Source organism: Triticum aestivum, chromosome 5D (assembly GCF_018294505.1).
Source record: "Triticum aestivum cultivar Chinese Spring chromosome 5D, IWGSC CS RefSeq v2.1, whole genome shotgun sequence".
NCBI lineage: Eukaryota > Viridiplantae > Streptophyta > Magnoliopsida > Poales > Poaceae > Triticum > Triticum aestivum.
Window position 1 is genome coordinate 118,237,862 of NC_057808.1, and position 9,160 is coordinate 118,247,021.

General features: G+C 44.4%; 1 long non-coding RNA gene across 1 annotated transcript; it reads left to right on the top strand.

The window, feature by feature from the left end:
• The first annotated feature begins 6,506 nt into the window (after positions 1-6,506).
• LOC123124458 (uncharacterized) lies at positions 6,507-8,559 on the top strand. Its single transcript, XR_006461086.1, has 4 exons — positions 6,507-6,797; positions 6,901-7,128; positions 7,507-7,771; positions 7,872-8,559. It is a non-coding gene; the product is annotated as an uncharacterized lncRNA (long non-coding RNA).
• Positions 8,560-9,160: the final 601 nt, after the last annotated feature.

Genomic DNA, 9,160 nt, shown 5'->3' on the forward strand with positions numbered 1-9,160 from the left:
GCTGATGGGCTTTTGGAATCACTTGATTATGAATCACTTCGTGCTTCCGAACCGTGCCTCATGGGCAAGATGACTAAAACTTCGTTCTCCGAAAAAATGGAACGAGCGATTGACTTTTCGGAAATAATACATACCGATGTATGTGGTCCATTGAGTGTTGAGGCTCGTGGCGGGTATCGTTATTTTCTTACCTTCACAGATGATTTGAGCAGATATGGTTATATATACTTAATGAAGCATAAGTCTGAAACATTTGAAAAGTTCAAAGAATTTCAGAGTGAAGTGGAAAATCATCGTAACAAGAAAATAAAGTTTCTACGATCTGATCGTGGAGGTGCATATTTGAGTTACGAGTTTAGTCTTCATTTGAAACAATGTGGAATAGTTTCACAACTTACGCCACCTGGAACACCACAGCGAAATGGTGTGTCCGAATGTCATAACCGTACTTTATTGGATATGGTGCGATCTATGATGTCTCTTACTGAGCCACCGCTATCGTTTTGGTGTTATGCTTTAGAGACGGCTGCATTCACTTTAAATAGGGCACCATCAAAATCCGTTGAGATGACGCCTTATGAACTGTGGTTTGGCAAGAAACCAAAGTTGCCATTTCTTAAAGTTTGGGGCTGCGATGCTTATGTGAAAAAGCTTCAACCTAATAAGATCGAACCCAAATAGGACAAGTGCATCTTCATAGGATACCCAAAGGAAACTGTTGGGTACACCTTCTATCACAGATCCGAAGGCAAAATATTCGTTGCTAAGAATAAATCCTTTCTAGAGAAGGAGTTTCTCTCGAAAGAAGTGAGTGGGAGGAAAGTATAACTTGATGAGGTAATTGTACCTTCTCCCGAATTGGAAAGTAGTTTATTACAGAAATCAGTTCCAGTGATTCCTACACCAATTAGTGAGGAAGCTAATGATGATGATCAAGAAACTTCAGATCAAGTTACTACAGAACCTCGTAGGTCTTCCAGAGTACGGTCCACACCAGAGTGGTACGGTAATCCTGTTCTGGAAATCATGTTACTAGACCATGGTGAACCTACGAACTATGAGGAAGCGATGATGAGCCCAGATTCGGCGAAATGGCTTGAAGCCATGAAATCTGAGATGGGATCCATGTATGAGAACAAAGTATTGACTTTGGTGGATTTTCTCGATGATCAGCAAGCCATAGAAAATAAATAGATCTTCAAGAAGAAGACCGACGCTGACGGTAATGTTACTGTCTACAAAGCTCGACTTGTTGCAAAAGGTTTTCGACAAGTTCAAGAAGTTGACTACGATGAGACTTTCTCGCCCGTAGCGATGCTTAAGTCTGTCCGAATCATGTTAGCAATTGCCGCATTTTATGATTATGAAATTTGGCAAATGGATGTCAAAACTGCATTCCTGAATGGATTTCTGGAAGAAGAGTTGTATATGATGCAACCAGAAGGTCTTGTCGATCCAAAGGGTGCTAACAAAGTGTGCAAGATCCAGCGATCCATTTATGGACTGGTGCAAGCCTCTCGGAGTTGGAATAAACGTTTTGATAGTGTGATCAAAGCATATGGTTTTATGCAGACTTTTGGAGAAGCCTGTATTTACAAGAAAGTGAGTGCGAGCTCTGCAGCATTTCTAATATTATATGTGGATGACATATTGTTGATTGGAAATGATATAGAATTTCTGGATAGCATAAAGGGATACTTGAATAAAAGTTTTTCTATGAAAGACCTCGGTGAAGCTGCTTACATATTGGGCATCAAGATCTATAGAGATAGATCAAGACGCTTAATTGGACTTTCACAAAGCACATACCTTGATAAAGTTTTGAAGAAGTTCAAAATGGATCAGTCAAATAAAGGGTTCTTGACTGTGTTACAAGGTGTGAAATTGAGTCAGACTCAATGCTCGACCACCGCAGAAGATAGAGAGAAAATGAAAGTCATTCCCTATGCTTCAGCCATAGGTTCTATCATGTATGCAATGCTGTGTACTAGACCTGATGTGTGCCTTGCTATAAGTATAGCAGGGTGGTACCAAACTAATCCCGGAATGGAGCACTGGACAGCGGTCAAGAACATCCTGAAATACCTGAAAAGGACTAAGGATATGTTTCTCGTTTATGGAGGTGGCAAAGAGCTCGTCGTAAATAGTTACGTCGATGCAAGCTTTGACACTGATCCAGATGACTCTAAGTCACAATCCGGATATGTATTTTTATTGAATGGTGGAGCTGTCAGTTGGTGCAGTTCCGAGTAAAGCGTCATGGCGGGATCTACGTGTGAAGCGGAGTACATAGCTGCTTCGGAAGCAGCAAACGAAGGAGTATGGATGAAGGAGTTCATATCCGATCTAGGTGTCATACCTAGTGCATCGGGTCCAATGAAAATCTTTTGTGACAATACTGGTGCAATTGCCTAGGCAAAGGAATCCAGATTTCACAAGAGAACCAAGCACATCAAGAGACACTTCAATTCCATCCGTCACGAAGTGTCGGAAGGGGACATAGAGATTTGCAAGATACATACGAATCTGAATGTTGCAGACCCGTTGACTAAGCCCCTTCCACGAGCAAAACATGATCAACACCAAAACTCCATGGGTGTTAGAATCATTACTTTGTAATCTAGATTATTGTCTCTAGTGCAAGTGGGAGACTGAAGTAAATATGCCCTAGAGGCAATAATAAAGTTATTATTTATTTCCTTATTTCATGATAAATGTTTATTATTCATGCTAGAATTGTATTAACCAGAAACTTAGTACAAGTGTGAATACATAGACAAAACATAAGTGTCCCTAGTATGCCTCTACTTGACTAGCTCGTTTATCAAAGATGGTTATGTTTCCTAACCATAGACATGTGTTGTCATTTGATGAACGGGATCACATCATTAGGAGAATGATGTGATGGACAAGACCCATTCGTTAGCTTAGCATTATGATCGTTACAGTTTCATTGCTACTGCTTTCTTCATGACTTATACATGTTCCTCAGACTATGAGATTATGCAACTCCCGAATACCGGAGGAACACTTTGTGTGCTATCAAATGTCACAACATAAATGGGTGATTATAAAGATGCTCTACAGGTGTCTCCAAAGGTATTTGTTGGGTTGGCATAGATCGATATTAGGATTCCGAGAGGTATCTCTGGGCCCTCTCGGTAATGCTCATCACTATAAGCCTTGCAAGCAATGTGACTAATGAGTTAGTTGCGGGATGAAGTATTACGGAACGAGTAAAGATTCTTGCCGGTAACGAGATTGAACTAGGTATGATGATACCGACGATCAAATCTCGGGCAAGTAACATACCGATGACAAAGGGAACAACGTATGTTGTTATGCGGTTTGACCAATAAAGATCTTTGTAGAATATGTAGGAGCCAATATGTGCATCCAAGTTCTGCTATTGGTTACTGACCGGAAATGTGTCTCGGTCATGTCTACATAGTTCTCGAACCCGTAGGGTCCGCACGCTTAACGTTCGATGACGATTTGTATTATGAGTTATGTGTTTTGATGACCAAAGTTTGTTCGGAGTCCCGGATGAGATCATGGACGTGACGAGGAGTCTCGGTATGGTCGAGATATAAAGATTGATATATTGTACCATGTTATTCGGACACCGAAAGTGTTCCGGATAGTTTCGGGTAAAAACGGAGTGCCGGAGGGGTTACCGGAACCCCCGGGGGGAACTAATGGGCCACCATGGGCCTTATTGGAGAGAGAGGAGGGCCGCCAGGGCAGGCTGCGCCCCCCCCCCCTTAGCAGTCCGAATTGGACAATGGAAGGGGGGCGGCGCCCCCTTTCCTACTCCCTCTCCCTCTCCTTCCTCCCCCCTCTCTCCCTTTTGGTGGAATCCTACTAAGACTAGGAGTCCTAGTAGGACTCCCCTCTTGGGCGCGCCCTAGGGGCCGGCCGGCCCTCCCCTCCTCCCTCCTTTATATACGTGGGGAGGGGGCACCCTAGAACACACAAGTTGATCTTTTAGCCGTTTGCGGTGCCCCCCTCCATAGTTACACACCTCGATCATATCACCGTAGTGCTTAGGTGAAGCCCTGCACTGGTAACATCATCATCACCGTCGCCACGCCGTTGTGCTAACGGAACTCACCCTCGTCCTCAACTGGATCAAGAGCACGAGGGACGTCATCGAGCTGAACGTGTGCTGAACGCGGAGGTGTCGTACGTTCGGTACTTGGATCGCGAAGAAGTTCGACTACATCAACCGCGTTACTAAACGCTTCCGCTTTCGGTCTACGAGGGTACGTGGACACACTCTCCCCTCTCGTTGCTATGCATCTCCTAGATAGATCTTGCGTGATCGTAGGATTTTTTTTGAAATTACTGCGTTCCCCAACACAAACTTCGGTCACCAAAACACATAACTCATAATACAAATTGTCATCGAACGTTAAGCGTAAGGACCCTACGGGTTTGAGAACTATGTAGACATGACCGAGACACCTCTCCAGTCAATAACCAATAGCGGAACCCGGATGCTCATATTGGCTCCCACATATTCTACTAAGATCTTTATCGGTCAAACCGTAATGACAACATACATTATTCCCTTTGTCATCGGTATGTTACTTGCCCGAGATTTGATCATCGGTATCCTCATACCTAGTTCAATCTCATTACCAGCAAGTCTCTTTACTCGTTCCGTAATGCATCATCACGTAACTAACTCATTAGTCACATTGCTTGCAAGGCTTATTCTGATGTGCATTACCGAGAGGGCCTAGAGATACCTCTCCGATACTCGGAGTGACAAATCCTAATCTGGATCTATGCCAACCCAACAAAACACCTTCGGAGATACCTGTAGAGCATTTTTATAATCACCCTTTTACGTTGTGACGTTTGATAACACACAAGGTATTCCTCTGGTATTCGGGAGTTGCATAATCTCATAGTCAAAGGAATATGTATAAGTCATGAAGAAAGCAGTAGCAATAAAACTTAACGATCATGATGCTAAGCTAATGGATGGGTCTTGTCTATCACATCATTCTCCTAATGATGTGATCCCTTTCATCAAATGACAACACATGTCCATGGTTAGGAAACTTAACCATCTTTGATTAACGATCTAGTCTAGTAGAGGCTTACTAGGGACACTGTGTTTTGTCTATGTATCCACACATGTATCAAGTTTCCGGTTAATACAATTCTAGCATGAATAATAGGTATTTATCATGATATAAGGAAGTATTAATAACAACTTTATTATTGCCTCTAGGGCATATTTCCTTCAGTTTCTCCTCTAAGTCTCTCTACCAGGCTTTGCGACTTCCATGGGTCCGGAGGCCCTCTCTGTGGTGTGGACAATTAGCTACCTCTGAAAATTAGGATTTTCATGTGGCAATGGATCCGTGGCCGGGTTCCTTCAGGGGTGGAGGTACTCAAGCGGCACGACCCGGGTGATGGGATGTGCCCTCTCTGTGTGACGATGGAGGTCTCAAACCACATCTTTTTCACTTGTGTCTCCGCTCGGTTCCTTTGGAGCTACTTCCAGGAGGTGGTCGATGGGAATTAGTGTCACACCAACTTCCCAGACCTATTCGCGGAGATCCGTGCCTCCTCGGCACCGCTACGCCATATTAGGTGCTATCGGGGTGCTCGCATGGACTCTTTGGACGGTCTGCAATAAACTTGTTATCCAACGGGCCCCTCTTCGGCGTGCTACTGATGCTATCTTCAAAATGTTTGGTTATCTGCAGCTTTGGCGGCCGCTTAGCCGCTCTCAGGATCGAGATGCCATCGACTTCATCATGAACAACCTTTGCGCGATGATCTCCGCTTGGCACCGCCGCTTCCTCCTCCTCCGCCCGAGCCGGACTAGACTTCGGACTTCTGTTTGCCATGTGTGTCGTGTTTGCCGCATGCGCCGCCAGTTTGTTTTTTCTTTTTTCTTGGGCTTGTTGAGCTGTGCCCTCAACAGAACCTATGTACTGCCGTGTTGGGGTGTGTGTGTGCATTGTGTGTGGCATGAACTTTGTTGAACCTTGTTGGACCTTGGCTCTGGTGGTTGCTTTATTTATAAAGCGGGGCGAAAGCCTTTTTCGGTAAGTTGTACTAAATTAAAGACACTTATTTTGGGATGAAGAGAGTAGTAACTAAATATAATGTGTAAACTTGCAAGCAACAATTGACTTGATAATTCATGCTACGAAATTGCGAGGCCGTGCATTCAGTCAGGGTAACTTCAGTAATTAACTTTTCATTGGTACAAAATAGCGTCGAACACCATCCAGACAGAGTCGCATACTGAAGCTAAACTGCCACGTAAAATTATTGATCACATACACATGAGGGGTAAATAGGTCTTTTTAGGTGTAATTTAACATCAGTAAGGGACGCGGAGCAATTGGTCCCAAGCACACAGGCTCTCGGAATCTGTCCCGCTGAATATGGCTTCGTGATTCGTTTTGTCAGACAGATGTGACCGGTGTTGCGTCAGGCAACCAACGTGGAAAACAAAAGGAAAAGGAGAAATTCTCCTGGACGGTGGACCTGAAGCGTGGCTGTTCCATGCCGTCGCGGATGGACGTCAGAGCCATGGCTCGAGTCATCAGCGAATTTCCGATCCGTTAATCAATCCTGCTGACGACGTCATTTGCGGTGCAGTAAATGCAAAATTGGGTGGGTGGGTCGAGTTGTCTCATGCCTCCGCCAGTTGCTGGTTTGGTCTGGTAGCATCGAGAACGGCTCGGCGGCGGCAGATCCATCCCTTAGGGTTCCGGTGACCTGGCTCCGGCGGCCATGGAGTTCTTGATGCAGCCGGTCAACAGGTGCTAATCTTGCCCCTTGTGTCTAATTGGTCGGGCCTAGTTTGATTTATGTTTCTAGTTCGTGCAAGATCTAACTTCTTCTGCCGTCGGTGTGTTCGTGCAGTAGAACGCTCATAGAGGTAGTGAATGACAGTGACATACCAATGGAGCCTCTTCGCTATCCTGTTCTCTCGATGCCGGCCGGGGAGTTGCCGACGGCGAGTGCATTGAGTGCAGATGCACTCATCTGCTCGACAAGTGCTATGGCAACAGGCGAGGGTGCAGACCAGCCATAAGCTTCTGAACACTCTATAGAACAAGTTGACCCACAGGCACCAGGATGGACACGAAGGTATGGTTGCCTGCCACGGCCTGTAGATATTAGCTAAGTTGCTAGATTAGTAGAGTTGTTGAAATTGGATTCAGCACGGGGATGCAGGTTGTTTTTGTATGGACTGGATAAGTAGTCATGTTTGCCGTCAGGGAACCCCTTGAGTAAACTAGTTCAGATATGTGAAAACAGAGTAGGCAGGGGCTGTATTAGAGTGTGGTCGCATGAAGCCATGGAATGAATGCACAATGGAGTGGTGAATAAATATAGGATCTAGAAAAGATATGTTTGCAAACTGTATGAATAAAAATGGCAGGGATTCTGTTAGAGTAAACTGCTCTTATTTTAGCATCCGTGAATCTAATTGCAATTGCACATTTGTGGCACCTCAAAATTCAGGGTCCGGATTGGAGCTGCTGCGCCAGGACGTGCCCCCAACCCGGATAGGATGACATCATTAGAGAAATCGGTCCGCGTGTTTGCGGAGGCACCCGGTGAGAATGTCATTGTGCCAAAAATAGGGATCAGCTTCGATACACTTGGAGAGGCCTATGATTTCTACAACTTGTATTCCTAGGAGAAAGGATTTGGAACTAGATATGGAAAGAGCAAACTAAATGTCAACAGGACAAAGTGCATGCAAGAGATAGTCTGCGGTTGTGCGGTACGGTTTCCTTTGCTCATTGCTGGTGACTTACAGCTCAATGTTTTCTTAATTATTTTATGAAGTGTCTAATAAGGTTCTCGGATTAAAATTGTACCAGGATAAACCAATTGTGGGGAATACTCGTTCCTGCCAATGTGAATGTCCTGCCTTAGTGAGACTGCTACGGTCAAAGGATAATGGGTGGTATATAGCAGAGCACCGGGACGAGCACAACCACTCATTGTCTCCGACATATGGGCAGACATATATCAATTCTTTGTGGTGCTTCCTAGGAGCTATATATGTACAGATACTTCAATTCGTGTGTCCTTGTCCAGATCCTTCCCTTTTTGGCTGCCGAATTTCCAAATGCCATGCTTCCTATGCATCCTCTCTTGCATTAGCATACCCATGCTCTAACTCTTGTATTTTTTCCGTTTAACAATGCTGAATTGCTTCATATATTTCTCATATATTTGTTCTCATGCTTCTCGCTTATTCGAGATTGCCTATTTGCCCAGGCCATATGCAGTTGCAGGTCAATAACGTTGGTCATTTGACGGTGCCGGCCCCGGTGCTCCTTGCCGCTAGTCGGTGTCGACATTTGCAGCTTTTGGGGAGAAGAGTAGCGAAGCATCGAGGGACGCGTTCAACATCGAGAAAGTAGGCGAAAGTGCTCTTGTGAGCCCGAGCTCACATGCACCCTTTGCTACAGTAAAATCGAAAAAATATTTAAAAAGCTCAAAAAAATCTGAATGTTTTTGACAACAAACATTGATGTATTTTTCACATGCGTGCAAAAAATCATGACAAAAAGACATTCATGCAGGTCTCGGTGAAAAAAAAATGATGCTCCAAAATGCTTCCAAAAACAGTTTTTTTTCGAGCATGATTTTGTCTTTTTTGCCGAGGCCTCCATAAATGTCATTTGATCACGAAAATTGGCACGCATGTGTAACACACATCAATATTTGTTGCCAAAAAAATTCAGATTTTTTTGAACTTTTAAAATATTTTTTTCAATTTTACTGTAGCAAAGGGTGCATGTGAACTCGAGCTCACATACTCCATGTCCGAAAGTAGGCATGAAGAATGCATGCTTCCTTACATGGGATTCCCTGCTTCTTCATGCCTGACAATTGCTTCCTACCACAACTGCGCCCGTGCACGAGGACATTAGACATGTCAAGTCTTCCTGTGGCCCTGACTAGCCACCACACTCCAACTACGTCGGTCTGATCTCATCATTGTCTCTCAGATCTCATCGACGCTATTCCTTGAAGAGACCCCTCTTTGGATGGTGCTCATGCTCTAGTAGGGGCTTCGTCCCGTTGTGCTTCGATGTCTACATCTTGTTGTATGGAAGCAAAGTCCAATCTATATTGGAAGGTTTCTTTCTTTGAAAGC